General features: G+C 44.2%; 1 protein-coding gene across 3 annotated transcripts in view; it reads left to right on the top strand.

Moving 5' to 3' along the window:
- SLC45A1 (solute carrier family 45 member 1) overlaps positions 1 to 13,391 on the top strand; it is a 43,328-nt gene that overhangs the window by 13,499 nt on the left and 16,438 nt on the right. Inside the window, exons 1-2 of one of the 3 annotated variants that reach the window (XM_009646120.2) lie at positions 378 to 443; positions 11,810 to 11,939. The gene's annotated coding sequence lies outside the window, so the exon portion shown is untranslated. Of the gene's footprint in view, positions 1 to 377; positions 444 to 4,068; positions 4,119 to 11,809; positions 11,940 to 13,391 lie in introns of those variants that run through there. The other 2 variants (XM_035901525.1, XM_035901524.1) reach the window with 2 other exon arrangements.

Here is a 13,391-nt window from a genome sequence, read left to right as displayed (position 1 = left end):
AGAGGAATGGATGAGTGCATCAGATTTTCTAGTCATGGATTAGATCAGTGGTGGTAAATTTATGGGTGGGCAGAAGCAGGCACTCTGACATTGAGCGCAGGGCAAGAACTGTTCAGAACAGAACTGTGTGTCAAGTGCATTTACTCAGAGCCAGGCCCTTTCTACATGGTAGCCAATCTGTTACAAATACAGATTTCTTTGCTAACCACATGGTCTTTCATTTCTTTGAATGCTAGGATACAATTAGTTTCTTGCAATCTAGGTGCCTGCAGTACACTGAAGAGTTGCTTCCCAGCAGAAGTAATTACTTTAAGTCTAAAAAATTAGTTACAAAGTCTGTCAAGTTGTACCTACCTACAGGTCATGTCCATTGCAACCGAAACCCTTTGTGCACAAGAGTCACATCCACAGGCCCACAGTTCCACTCCGCTCCAGGTTGATCAGTAAGTGCCACTTTAACAGCATCTTTTCCACTTGCCTCTTGGCTAGAGGAAAGCAATAGTATGATGTTCAGTGATGCAGCAGATGTTTCAAAGTCCTCATCAACAAGGAGATTACCCTCGTACCCAAATTAGGCAAAAAGAAATGTCCAAGCCAGGTTTGAATTGGCTAAGAAAGTTTTGGGATTAAACCACATGGGGAGGCCTCCTGTGATACTGGGTTTTAACCAAAGTTTTATGGTCTTTTATTTGTCTGGTGCCTGTTCCGCTCCTAAAACACCTAGTGCAAGGAGCAGATTGGGAGAGAAAATACAGTTGGACGATGCACTGGGTTTTCTGTAGAGGAATTGTTTACCTTTGCATTGCTTACTTGCCTCCTGTCTTCTGATTTACTGTGACCTGCAAGGGAACATTCCTCTACCACAGCCAAGGCATTCAGGTGGAGCTAATTGAGTAATTAAATTATCAGGTGATGGAAGTAAAAATCTTATCCACACAGTGGATGGATTTAGCAATCTGACTCCTTTTAGCTTGACTTACTATTATGTAATGTGTGTGTTGCTACATAGGTGCACGCTCTGTGCAAAACAGAGGTAAGCAGCTGTTCTGATGTGTGCTTTAGCTGACGTGAAGAAGGTGGCAGCTGGGGTTTCTGAGGATAAACTGTGAATGTGGACAGTCCATTTAATAGAACTTCCCAACTCCTCCTTTCTTGGAAGTCTCCTGTCAGGAGTTGGTAGCTGTGGCTGAGCTAATGAACACATGAAAAAACCTTTCTTTCCAGTCAGGTGCATTTCACCTCTATCCATCGAGGAGTGCACAAAGCTAGGCAGTGTCCAAGTGCTGGTGGGCTAATACAGAATTGCAAAGGGAAGCAAATTCCATTTTGTTGAAGAATAACAAAGATGATGATCTGGCTGAAGATCCGTTTGGTACGACAAGCAGCGGCAATCTAAGATGTATGTGTTTTCTGAGAACGTCGCAGGGATGTGACGTTTGTCTATGCCAGCTGTCCATTTTGGCAATTCTGGGAATGATAAAAGCACATCAGAATTCTAGCTCCCTCTTCCTGTACAGAACTACTACTACACAGATCATTGTTTTAGCTGCAAGATTGGTAGTAGTAAAAAAACACGTGTCCACAGCGATGCTGTCGTTATTAAACAGGTAGGGGACAGGGCATTAGAAATGCTGTTGTAACAGAAAACACAGGGAGACCTGAAACCCTGGAATGGAGGGCTGAAAAGGATGCAACATGCTTACCGGGACAAACTTCTGCATTGAGGTTAGACCAGGGTGTAATGGAGAAAATGTTGCTGCTGGATAGATCTGCTTTGCTCCCACAGCAGGAGTTCTGCGTGTTGGTCTGATCACATAATCTCAGACTGTATTAGTATAGAGGAGAGAGAGCTGAGTCTCTTTTGGCTTTGTAGAAAGGTTTGTTTTTAAATTAAAGAGGATGTTGCAAAAGGTCATGAACATTGACTCTGCAAGTTAAAATAGGTTGTTTCCTTCCCTTTTATTGAAGTACAGAAGGTCTTAAAAGAGTCTATGTGTTTCTGCCCTATCGAAATTCTCAAGGGAAGGTAATTCTGAGGGGGTGTCCAGACTCAGTATGGTCCAGTATGCCTTAAAGCTGAGGGAGGGACTAGCCCTGGTCATCTCTCCTGTTGGGGAGAATGTATAGTAGGCATGAAGTTCCTAGGACCAATATTATAGTAAGACTATGTGCTCTTGTATCTGTGAGCAGGCTGTCTAGGCATTACTGTTACTATCATCCATGGAGAGTAAAGGGCAAGAGCCTGCCTGAGGTTCATGGACTAGACTTGGTGGCAACGTTTCTCCTTAGGCAAGTGGTGGCTTGAGAAGCTGTGCAAAGGTAGGTAACAAGTTAATCTGCAGGAAGACTCTTGTATCCAACCTGGTTTTCTCCTATCCAGCTTGCCCAGAAACAAAAAGATAGTGACAAAAATCTACTTTATGTTGTATAAATCTCAAATAGTAATTTTCGCCTCTGTTTTTTGTGGCTGTCTTTCAGTGAAATCTGATGAAGACGTTTATTTGACACTTGACATTTAAATGAGCCCATATTCCAGTATGTTAGGATGTCCGCTTTATTTTTGATCGAAAAGTTCTCCCATTTTCTTATCTCCGTGGAGCCTGATCACATAAACGAGTCTCCTAGTGCACTTGGGTTTTTAATTAAAAAAAAAAAAAAAAGGGAGGTCATTCTGCCATTCTTCACCCCGAGTTTTTCAATGCTGTCTTTCAGTTGTGGACCCTGGAGGTAGACTCAGGCTCCAGTGTCATTTTCATCGGTATCAGGCCTAGAAGGGAAAATACTCCCTGTGGGTTAAGGTATTGCAGGGCTGCGATCAGACCCCTTCCTTGGAGACCCCTTCCTTGGGAATGCCTCTGCGTGGCTCAGCCTCGGAATAGAGGAACCAATTAACTAATTTACTGATTCCTACATGTTTGGTCTTCAGACATAAAGCTTATCTGGAAGTTGCACTAAACTTTAATCGAGAATCAAAACCATGAGTTCTCAGCAAGCTCTGCTAGTCCTCCCTACATCCAAGGAGTTGATAATGTTACTGAGAAACTGCGTACCTGCAGAAATCACTTACTCCTCATGGGAGAGGAGAAACAAATAAGCAGAGAAGTCAAACTAGCAGCAAGCCTGTTTTTATTCTACCAGGCAGGAGATTAATTGGATTACTTTGAGGCCTGACCTCCAATTTTGTATCCAAAGGTCATGGCTCATGTTGAAGAGATCAATTAATATATCAGCATATCAGGCTCAACACAGAAATGCCATCCAAATAGTGTACAGGAAACCTTTGTGTACTGTGTATTTGCCCTAGCAGATAGTTAATCTGGGTTACTGTTTGCTACCTGTTCTGTTTCTCTTGCTCAAGAGTGTTAGCAAATGTTTACCCCACCCCAAGAAAATGCAGGCTAACCCCGGAGCAACTCTGGGCTGCAAATCATGTTGCAGGCTGAACTCCAGTCAGAGGAGTTTCTTTACTGATGGTGGCAGAGGTGTAGAAAACGTCTTGAGAATGATCTGCCAAACGAGGGAAAGGGCCTTTAACCAAAGAATAGGAAATCAGAAGAAAGGAGATAGATACAGCACAGCACTTTGACTTACCTGAAAGCACTCAACAAATTGAATACCAAAGTGAATAGTCTATTTAGACCAGTAGAAGCAAAAAGCAGGCTTGTGAATAGCAGGAACCATGTGTCCACTAATAGCCCCTGGTGGAAACAGGACTGCTATCTGATCTAGTATGGCTGCATTCTTCTTGTTTTAGAAGGAGGTTGCGTTTGAAAGATGTCACTGAAAGATCTCCAAAGGCCTCTATGCTAGTCCTGTGGGCATTGCTTTCCAGTATACTGGATTAATCAATTTTCTTCAGATGCTATTTCATACACTGCATTGCCAGTGTGGAGCACTATGCAAGTCCATACAAGTCCCTGTGTACATATGATGCAGAGCAATCTGGTAGCTGGTTAACACTTGGAAGTGACAGCAATCCTAGTTGCTAGTGATAGAAGGGAAGTGGGAAATGATAGGCTAGGAAATTACTTGTATCACATAAATGTTTGTTTCCGACATGGCGGGGTGCTGGAATACCACTGTCAGAGATGGACATTTAGAAGAGAAACAAAATAAAGGTAAGATGCTAAAAACCCTTATCCCTTTGACCATGCTCCAGGGAAAGGTAAGTTGTACTCATCACCCAGCAAATGTTCTCAAATTTAGTTCCCATAGGGGAATTTGCTGAGCCATGTACACTTGTCCAATCAGGATTCCCAGCCCCTGCTTGTTTCTGCACTCTGCGGAAATCTGCTCATGGCTGTACTCTGGTGCTTTGAGGGTTGCTTTGGTGTTCTAGGCAGACAGAGGCCCTGAAAGAGACTGCCAAGCTCTGAGAGTGGCATAGGGGGTGTCCTTTTTCTGTTACTTCATCTCTGCCCTTTTCTCTGCTGCAGTGGATGTGAGAGGCAAGGAAGGCTGTCAGAGTGGCTTTGGGGCCATTCAGGAATACTAAAGCACCTTTTGGTATCTGTTTACACCAAGTGGCTGTACCACACCCCAACATCTGTCTGTCTCCACTGATTGTTTGGGATGGCACGTAGACGTCCCTGTAGTCTCTGCCTTGTTGCTAGACACTTCCAGGCAGAAAGGGGATGACAGCCCCTGCTTCTCCTGTCTGACAGGCACTCTGTATGGATGGAAGAGGCTAAATTAAAAACAGCAGAAGCAGACTTTCTGGTTTTTCTTGATAACTGGTGTAAAGGAGAGAAGGGAGCAGTCTGCACTGCAATTAACATCGAGTGCTATTGCAACTCATCCTGTAATGCGATATAGATACAATCTCAGCAGAAAATTGAATGCTGCACTGAGTCAGAAACGGAGCAATGCTGGGTTTTGAAGAAAGTAATTAGCCCCAGGGACCCAGTGGTTTCTCATTTCCCCTGTGGTAAACACAGGGAAGTGGGGCAGTGCTTCCCATAGGTTTCAAAAGTCCATTTAGACAAGGTACAGAGCCAATTCATAAACCAAAGTTTTAACGAATGCTTAGCAAGAGTCAGGCGCACCTCTAGTCTCCCTGCAGTGCCCACCCACCACGTACTACTTGGTGCCATTTCTTTCGTGAGCTCCTAGTACCTTGTCTCTGTCCAGGCGCTGCTGAGCCAGCCCGAGCCCCTGCCAGTGCAGCTGCTAGAGAACACAGCCCAGTGCAGCACCGCCTTGCTACCCTGTGCCACCTCTCCTGCCAAGGGTGATGCTGCTTGAGGAACCTGCCAGGGTCACCGTTCGCCTTGCTTGCCTGTGGCTAGGTGCTGTGTCCTGCCCTCTGCACGGAGCCTCACCCAAGCGCTTCTTCCTGTCAGCCCTTGGTACAGCAGTGGCCCAGCCCTTCCTTGTGCTGCTCTGCGCTTGGCCTTCACAAAAGCAGTGATTTGAGGTTTTCCAAAACTCACTGATCGCATGAGTTCTGCTTTCCTTCTCCAATAGAAGAGCAAAAGTGTACCTAATCACAGAAATAAGATACCCGTCAGCCAAGAAAAATTTGATCTTACTACTGACAGGACCTACTGGCTGGAAGCTGCAGCTCACAATTAATATGAGAAGCAAGGAATTGAGCTGTTCAGGTAACATAGGGATGACAGTAATCTGTATTTCTGCTCTGTCTTTAAATGAAAATTGAGTTTAGGTCTAAAATATATGTAGCCTGTGCTGTTTTTTCACATCCAGAAAAAAAACCTGTAGGGCCTTTGGGGCAAAATCATGTCCTTGTCTCTTGTGAAATGCACAGTCCACTTGAGGCATTGCAGTGAAATGAAATACTGTACTTCAGTGAGCTGGCCACGCTGTTTGTGTGTTCCTGCACCTCCTTTCCCAAAGCTGCACCCAACAGTGACACTCAGCAGCAATATTTCACATGGTAAATATCTTAAATGCTGATAGCTAACACCTTTGTTCAGCACTTGTCCAGAAGTGCGTGGTCAAGGTCGCATAGCACGCACGTTGCCTCAGCAATGGAAGAATTTTTCCTCAGCCTTCTTTCATTCAGTTGCTGGAAAACAGAAGATGATGACATCTTCTGAAACATAATATTTCCCTGGTTCTCTGTCTTAAGGTGTTGCTGGCACGAGCTGGTTAGGAAGTAAACGCAAAACTCGTCATTTGGACTCTTTAAACTGTTTGTAGGACTGTAGCCTTCTGATACCAAGCATATTCTCAATCTTCTGGATTCTGTAAGTGCCCTCTAGTGACTAATTGTCTGAACTGTGTTGGGTTTTCATTGTTGGAGAGAGAGACCAGCCGTTGAAGGGGTGGTAGTCTGGTGAGGGCAGGAGCTAGGTAGATGCCCTCATATTATTTTGAGGGCAGCACTAGTTCGTCCTGTAAAAGCAAATGGAAATAAATGCTCATTGAGCAGTCACCGCACAAACCTCAAGAAACTAAATGGCTAAATGCGTGCACGCTGCTATCGTAGAAATCGCACATCTGAACCAAAACACGAGTCGTATCACGTGCAAACCAGTGGAAGAAAAACCATTGGGCTGTCACTGCACAACACTTGAATGGTTTCAGTGAAACATGGTATTAGTGAATTTTTTCTGAAAAATTGTTCTCTAAGGTTTGACAAGAGGCCATGGCATTCTGGTTGTCATTTGATACAGCAACTCCAGACTAGGCTGATGGATGACTGATGTTTCATTTGTACCATGACAGCATTCCAGTTTTTCTAAAACCAAATTGGTTTGCTTGTTTAAAAAAAAACCTTTCCCCTGTTTTACAAAAGTGTGAACTATCGCCCAGGACTGTCCTGCTTTGTGTGTTTTTCAGTAGTGGGGGCATTTCTGTCTCTTCCTATTATTAGAGCTCTATGCACAATTTTGCACATTGTAGTTGCCTGGCACACTTGTCTGGAGCTATCTTGAAGATGCTTCTTAATGGATTGTTTCAGGAGTATGGCTTTATCTCACACCCAGAAAGAACAGGGTAGATTTACTCTGTTCCCAGAAAGGATGGGAGCAGACACAAACTCTTTTGTACTTTATTATATCCACATAAGTGCAGACTTATGAAGTACAGACAGCAGTTGTCAGAACATGCATACTTGTTTCTTTAAAAATTCATGTTCTTATCTTGTGTAGTAGTTCTCTGTGTTTAATTTATTTTCTCAGGGAATTGACAACTCAATTTTAATGCAAATGGATCAGTGCTGTTACCATTGCTGTTCATTCTGCAGTAAAATACTGGGTTTCATTTCTGGTGGTGGTTTGGGTGTGGGTTTGGTTTTTTTTTGGGGGGAGGGGGGGGTTGGTTGTGGTTTTCCTTCTTTTAAGTAAAAATTCAAGTGCCCTTTTAAATGTTTAATTGTATCCATTAATATAGACAGCGTAGCAGTTTGGTGAATCCAGGTTCAGGAACTGATTTATCTGGGCTACTAAAGTTGTATGACAATATGCTAAGGGCCAGATATGGAGGTGGCGTGCAAACTGGCATATATAAGATTTCTTTATGTTCTTAGATGGTATTAGCCTCCTACGAACTTCCTTATGCCTACTCAGTTGACATGTAAGGGATGCTAGGGTAGTGTAATTTACATGGTAAGCTCCTCTTACCATATAAGCATTAAGAACATACAATTGAAATGCACCTCACCTTGTTTGAACTTGCTTATTTTTTTCTGTCTTACTCTGTATTTGCACTGTGTTCAATACCACGGGCCACAGACCTTATTGGTGTGACTGGGCATTTACATAAATATAAATTTACTTCTTCAACTGATACAGTCAGCTTTGTGGAAAGCAGAGTTCCTTTTGGATTTAGCAATGGAGCAAAAGCTCTCGTGTACCTGGAATACGTATGACAGGAAGAGCTCAAGGGAAGAGGGCAAACAGGCATTGGCTCTAGAAATTACCTGGAAAAAAGTGGATTGTGGAAGGAGCAAGGACAGTTGGGATTTTGAGAGCACTTCAGCCTGTATGATGAACACCTGTATTCATCTAGGTAACTCCAGCGGTAACCAGCAATAGGACACAAGGAAATAGAATGAAGCTGTATCAGGGGAAGTTCAGACTGGACATTAGGAAAAGGATCTTCACTGAGAGGGTGATTGGTCACTGGAACAGGCTCCCTGGGAAAGTGGTCATGGCACCAAGCCTGTTGGAGTTCAAGGAGTGTCTGGGCGATGCTGTTAGTCATATGGTGTAGCGTTAGGTAGTCCTGCAAGGACCAGGGAATTGGACTCTATGATCCTTATGGGTCCCTTCCAACTTGAGAAGATATGCTATGATTCTAACTCTTGCAATTTTTGTCAATGGCAGAACTAATGTTAAATAAGTGTAAGACTGTCATGAACTTGTCATTGAAGACACGTCTTGATCCCTCGTTTTCAAACTCATCACCCTTACAAATAGTCTAGGGTTTAAATTATTCTAGTGCAAAAGAATGATAGCACCAAGAAAACCGCAACATTGCCCTAAGAAAGTTAATAGATAATGTAACTTTTTGTTAATTGCACTGGACAGAATGAGGAATAGACTATGTAAAGGGAAATGTTGCATCAAGCTTTCTGAGGGATTACAGGACTATTTGGAGCACTGAACTTGCTTGCAATAAGACTGTATTTAAAAGAGATGAGCCTGATGCCTAGTAGCAAGTGTACAGGGCTTTACTCATAGCTTCTTAAGCAATCACACTGCTTTCTAGTTCTCAAGAAAAAAGTCTTGGGGAATAGAATAGGATAGTCCAGTTCAAAGGGACCTAGAACTATCATCTAGTCCAACTGCGTGGCCACTGCAGGGTTGACCAAAGTTAAAGCATACTATTAAGGGCATTGTTCAAATGCCTCTTAAACACTGACAGGTGAGGGGCATCAACCACCTCTTTTTTTTTTTTCTCTACAAAAGTACTGCGAAAAATCAGTGGGCTGGCTTTGTGCATATAGAAATATCTAGAGTCATGCCTGTGTACAAGAAGAGGTGATGCAAGTGCTGACACCTTCTTCTCTGGACATGAGCTGAGCTCTTTGTACCTCACTTCTCTGCTAGAAGAGTTCCTGACTGTAGTTTTTTAAAGGGTGCTTTTGCTAAAATACAAAGACTGCCTAAATAGAATAGGAAGATGCAACAGACTAGGACACGGATGTTTCAGAGGCAGTAACTAAACGACAACACTGTTGTACAAAGCCACACAAGCTGAGTGCTTGTTTTACCCTAATCCTTTCTGAAAACTCACCCAAAATTTCTTCAGCAATTTAATTTGTCAGACAAATATCTTGAATCCATGGCACTAAATCCTGTACAGCTTGAAAGAACCTTAGAAAGTCACTGTGTCTGTATACCTCTCTCTCTCTCCCCCCCACACACATAAACAAACTACAAAAGCACCAAGTGTTGAAAAGTGTACTTGCTGTATAATATCGCTGGCAATGAGTTTGCCAAATCAGCTATAGTACTAAGGCATGCTTGGAAAAGAAGCTGACAGTTCCAGGTGAATCATAGAATGTTTTGGGTTGGAAGGGACCTTTAGAAGCCATCTAGTCCAACCCCCCTGCAGTGAGGAGGGACATCTTTTAACCGGATCAGGTTGCACAGAGCCCCGTCCAACCTGGTCTTGAATGTTTCCAGGGATGGGGCCTCCACTACCTCTCTGGGCAACCCATTCCAGTGTTTCACCACCCTCATTGTAAAGAATTTCTTCCTTATATCCAGTCTAAATCTACCCTGTTTTAGTTTAAAACCATCACCCCTTGTCCTCTCACAGCTGGCCCTACTAAAAAGATTTTCCCCATCTTTCCTATGGGCCCCCTTTAGGTACTGAAAGACCACAATCGGGTCTCCCCGTAGCCTTCTCTTCTCCAGGCTGAACAGCCCCAACTCTCTAGGGCTCCAGGTGAGGACTCACCAGAGCAGAGCAGAGGGGCAGAATCCCCTCCCTTGCCCTGCTGGCCACGCTTCTCTTGATGTAGCCCAGGGTAGGGTTGGCCTTCTGGGCTGCCAGCGCACATCGCCAGCTCATGTCCAGCTTTTCATCCATCAGTACCCCCAAGTCCCTCTTGGCAGGGCTGCTCTCAATCCTTTCTTCCCCCAGCCTGTATTGATACCAGGGGTTACCCTGACCCAGGTGCAGGACCTTGCACTTGGCCTTGTTGAGCCTCATGAGGTTCACACAGGCCCACCTCTCCAGCCTGTCCAGGTCTCTCTAGATGACATCCCATCCTTCTGGTGTGTCAACCGCACCAGTCAGCTTGGTGTCATCTGCAAACTTGCTGAGGGTACACTCGATCTCGGTGTCTATGTCATTGAGGAATATATTAAACAGCACCGGTCCCACTACGGACCCCTGAGGGACACCACTTATCACCCGTCTCCGTCCCGAGATTGAGCTGTTGATCACTGAATGACATCGTGGAGCTACTGAACCCAACTGAAAGATGTTTTAAAATTAATTTTAGGATGAAAAAAAGAAAAAGGAACACCCAACATCACACAACCAAAACCCCCATTCTTCAAGAGCAAGAACAACACATTCTGTGTTGGTGGCTTGCACAGAATTTCACTCGACTGGCGCTAATGTTTTACCCAGAGAAAAAATTATGAGAATAGTAAGAGAGGTTTCCAAGAAACGGAGGAGTCCTGATCTGAGCGAGGCAAATAATGAGGTCTGCTGGCAAGTGAAACGGCGAGCCTAATGTGAAGCTGTAAACGATCAGAGAGATTAATACACTGTCAGAAGCTGCTTTGTGGAAAGACTTAACAAGACAGTTCAATGAATGCAAAACATCTTGCACCCAGAGAAGGTAGGAGGGAACAGCACAGATTCATAGCAGTTAGGTATTCATCACCAAAACTTGCTCTTTTAAACACTGTTGGGTTAAATTAGTACAAAGTAAATTAGTATCTTTACATTTCAACAACAATTTATGTGTAAGCTCTTAGAGGAGGGGAGATTTGTGGCTTCTGTTGTGTCTAAGGTGTTGTTACCCTGGGAAGGAGTAGAGTGCCTTGTCCCACCATCCCAAGTGGACAAACTGTGCTAAATGGTGTAAGAGCCTATGGTGTAAGTTCTGAGCAGACAACTGTATTTAATTGAACATGGAATAAACATGAGTTTAATGTCTCAAATGTTCACAGGGAACAAATGATCATATACAATGGCCACAACTGCCTGCCTGCCAGCATTGATAATATAACCCATTCTCCATGCCCAGGTGGAACAAAAAGTTGTCCTCAGTGATGAGGAATGGGCTCTTAAATACCCCGTTCATCTGCTCAGCATTTGCAGAGCTCCATAGCACATAGATGGTGGGTGGGACTGAGGCTGGTGGGAGCATAGGCTGTTGCGCTGTGTTCTCACTTGTGGTCACTGAAGGGGTGGCTGACTCTGGGGCTTTAGCAAAGAAGACAGCAAGCAATTGTGGGTGGTCTGACAGCCATAGTCTCACAGCCCATTTAGCTGTGAGCACTTGAAGCCCCTGAGCACTAGAAGCTGGGTGGGCAGTAGCTGGTGCTACTACAACTATTGCCAATTGTAACCGCAGGCAGCAGTCCTGCCTGCTCATGTTCTCTTACCAGCTGTGGCACCTGACTGGACCTTCCCCTGTTCCTGCCCTTCATCTTTAGGGTTGCAAATTTTTTTTCTCTCATGTTTTTGCCTTTTCTGCTCAGAAGCATGAAGGGTCTTTCCAGTGTCTGTGGCATTGGCAGCATGTAAGCGAAAGGGATGCCATCAGCCTGTGGTTTTGGACAAGAACATGATTGTTTTCTTCCAGAGCCACAACAAGGGTTTTAATCAATTCATTAAGAACGCAGCTTCTAAAACCAGTTTGTTCTCTCAATAGGCAGCAAGTGGAGCAGTGACTGCTGTATTGTGGATGAGACCCTCTGGCAGGACAAGACACAACATCCCGCTGTGGCACCAGCTGTCTGGCATCAGCACTGAGAAGTGGTGTATGGCAACGCTGGGTTGAGGTAGGCTCTGGAAGTCCCGTATCTGGGGAGCTGAAAGGAAAAGCTCAGTACAGACAGCAGGTGAGGGACATCTCAGTACCAAAATTGCCTCAAATCTGCCAGAAGGACTGGGGATAGAAGGCATGTCAAATGATGAACCTGCAGCATCTTCAATAGAAGTCTGCAACAGCATCTGGTGTGGCAGCAAAAGAACACATATTGTTTGGGGCAAATAGGTGTATTTTGGGATGATTCCATTATTCAAAGATGTCTATGACATCACACTGACTCTCCCGTGTGTGTTTAGTTTATCTGCATGAGCATTTTGACATGGGCGAAGGAGGAGGTGAAAAGGTGAACTGGATCAAATAGCTGTCAGAAACAGTGCCAGTGCTTGACAAGTTTCTTGCTCGCTTCTATCTAGTCTGGCAGAATTAGGCATGGATCTCAGGGTCAGTTCAGGAACAACGTGCTTACACAGGGCCCTGTCTTGGAAAGCAGTAACATGAAAAATTTTGCTGTGACTGTTGACCTGCTGGTTAGGATGTGGTTTTGAGGAAGAACGCTTGAGAGGATAGGTAAGGAACTCAATCCCACTTTCATTTAGACCAGTACAAACCCCCTTCTGCCCTATGAATGTCATTGTGCTATGAGTGAATAACCCTTAGTGTTGTAAATAGGTCTTTTACACTGTTGCTGGATTACATAAACACTGACAAATGATACTTGACCAACATAATGGCCAAACTGACATAAAAAAGTGGAACAACACATATCAAGTGACAGGGAATCCATGGTGATGAGAACGTCCAGCACTCTCTTGCACCTGTCCTCGTGTGCTGCAGGATCACCCTGATTTCTTACAAGTTCATGTTGGGCTTTATATGAACCTATGCGCTAGCTGAACCCTAGCTGCCTTGAACAGTGCTCTTTGGCATTTTTTTCAGATGTTATGGTTGCACCACCTACCACATAAATGAGAGCTAGTTTTCTACAGAAAAATGGTGCAATACCTTTTATTCCTACTGTGACTACTGATTTACGTGCAGAGAAGCCATCGCTCTCCTACAATAAATTCTGCAAGAGCAAAATACTAACATATACTAAGGATTCATGCAGTGTTATGGTAGCCTTTGGAGATGAAATTAAACGTCTTTAATGCTTCATGCCCCAAGTTTGAAGTTTTAAAAAAATATACAGAGCAGACTGCACTACATAATGACATCTTTGTTTGCAAGCCATCAGGGAGTGTGGAACGTAAGAGCACTAAGTGTGGCACAATAAACCAAAATTGCCAAATTGCCTTACCCAAAGAAGGGGAAGACTGAGCGCTACTGTTAATTAGAAAAGTGCAGCGGCATCTGCTCTGGGCCAATCAAAAAGTACCTCCCCTCCCGCTAAAAACTTCACTGTCGTGCTCCGCTTCGCCTGCGGCTCCAGGGCCAGCGTGGGGTAAGCGGGGCCGTGCCGGTG

The sequence above is a fragment of the Egretta garzetta genome, unplaced genomic scaffold (assembly GCF_000687185.1).
Source record: "Egretta garzetta isolate BGI_Z169 unplaced genomic scaffold, ASM68718v1 scaffold389, whole genome shotgun sequence".
NCBI classification, from domain to species: Eukaryota; Metazoa; Chordata; class Aves; order Pelecaniformes; family Ardeidae; genus Egretta; species Egretta garzetta.
This window is presented reverse-complemented; position numbering and strand designations above follow the sequence as displayed.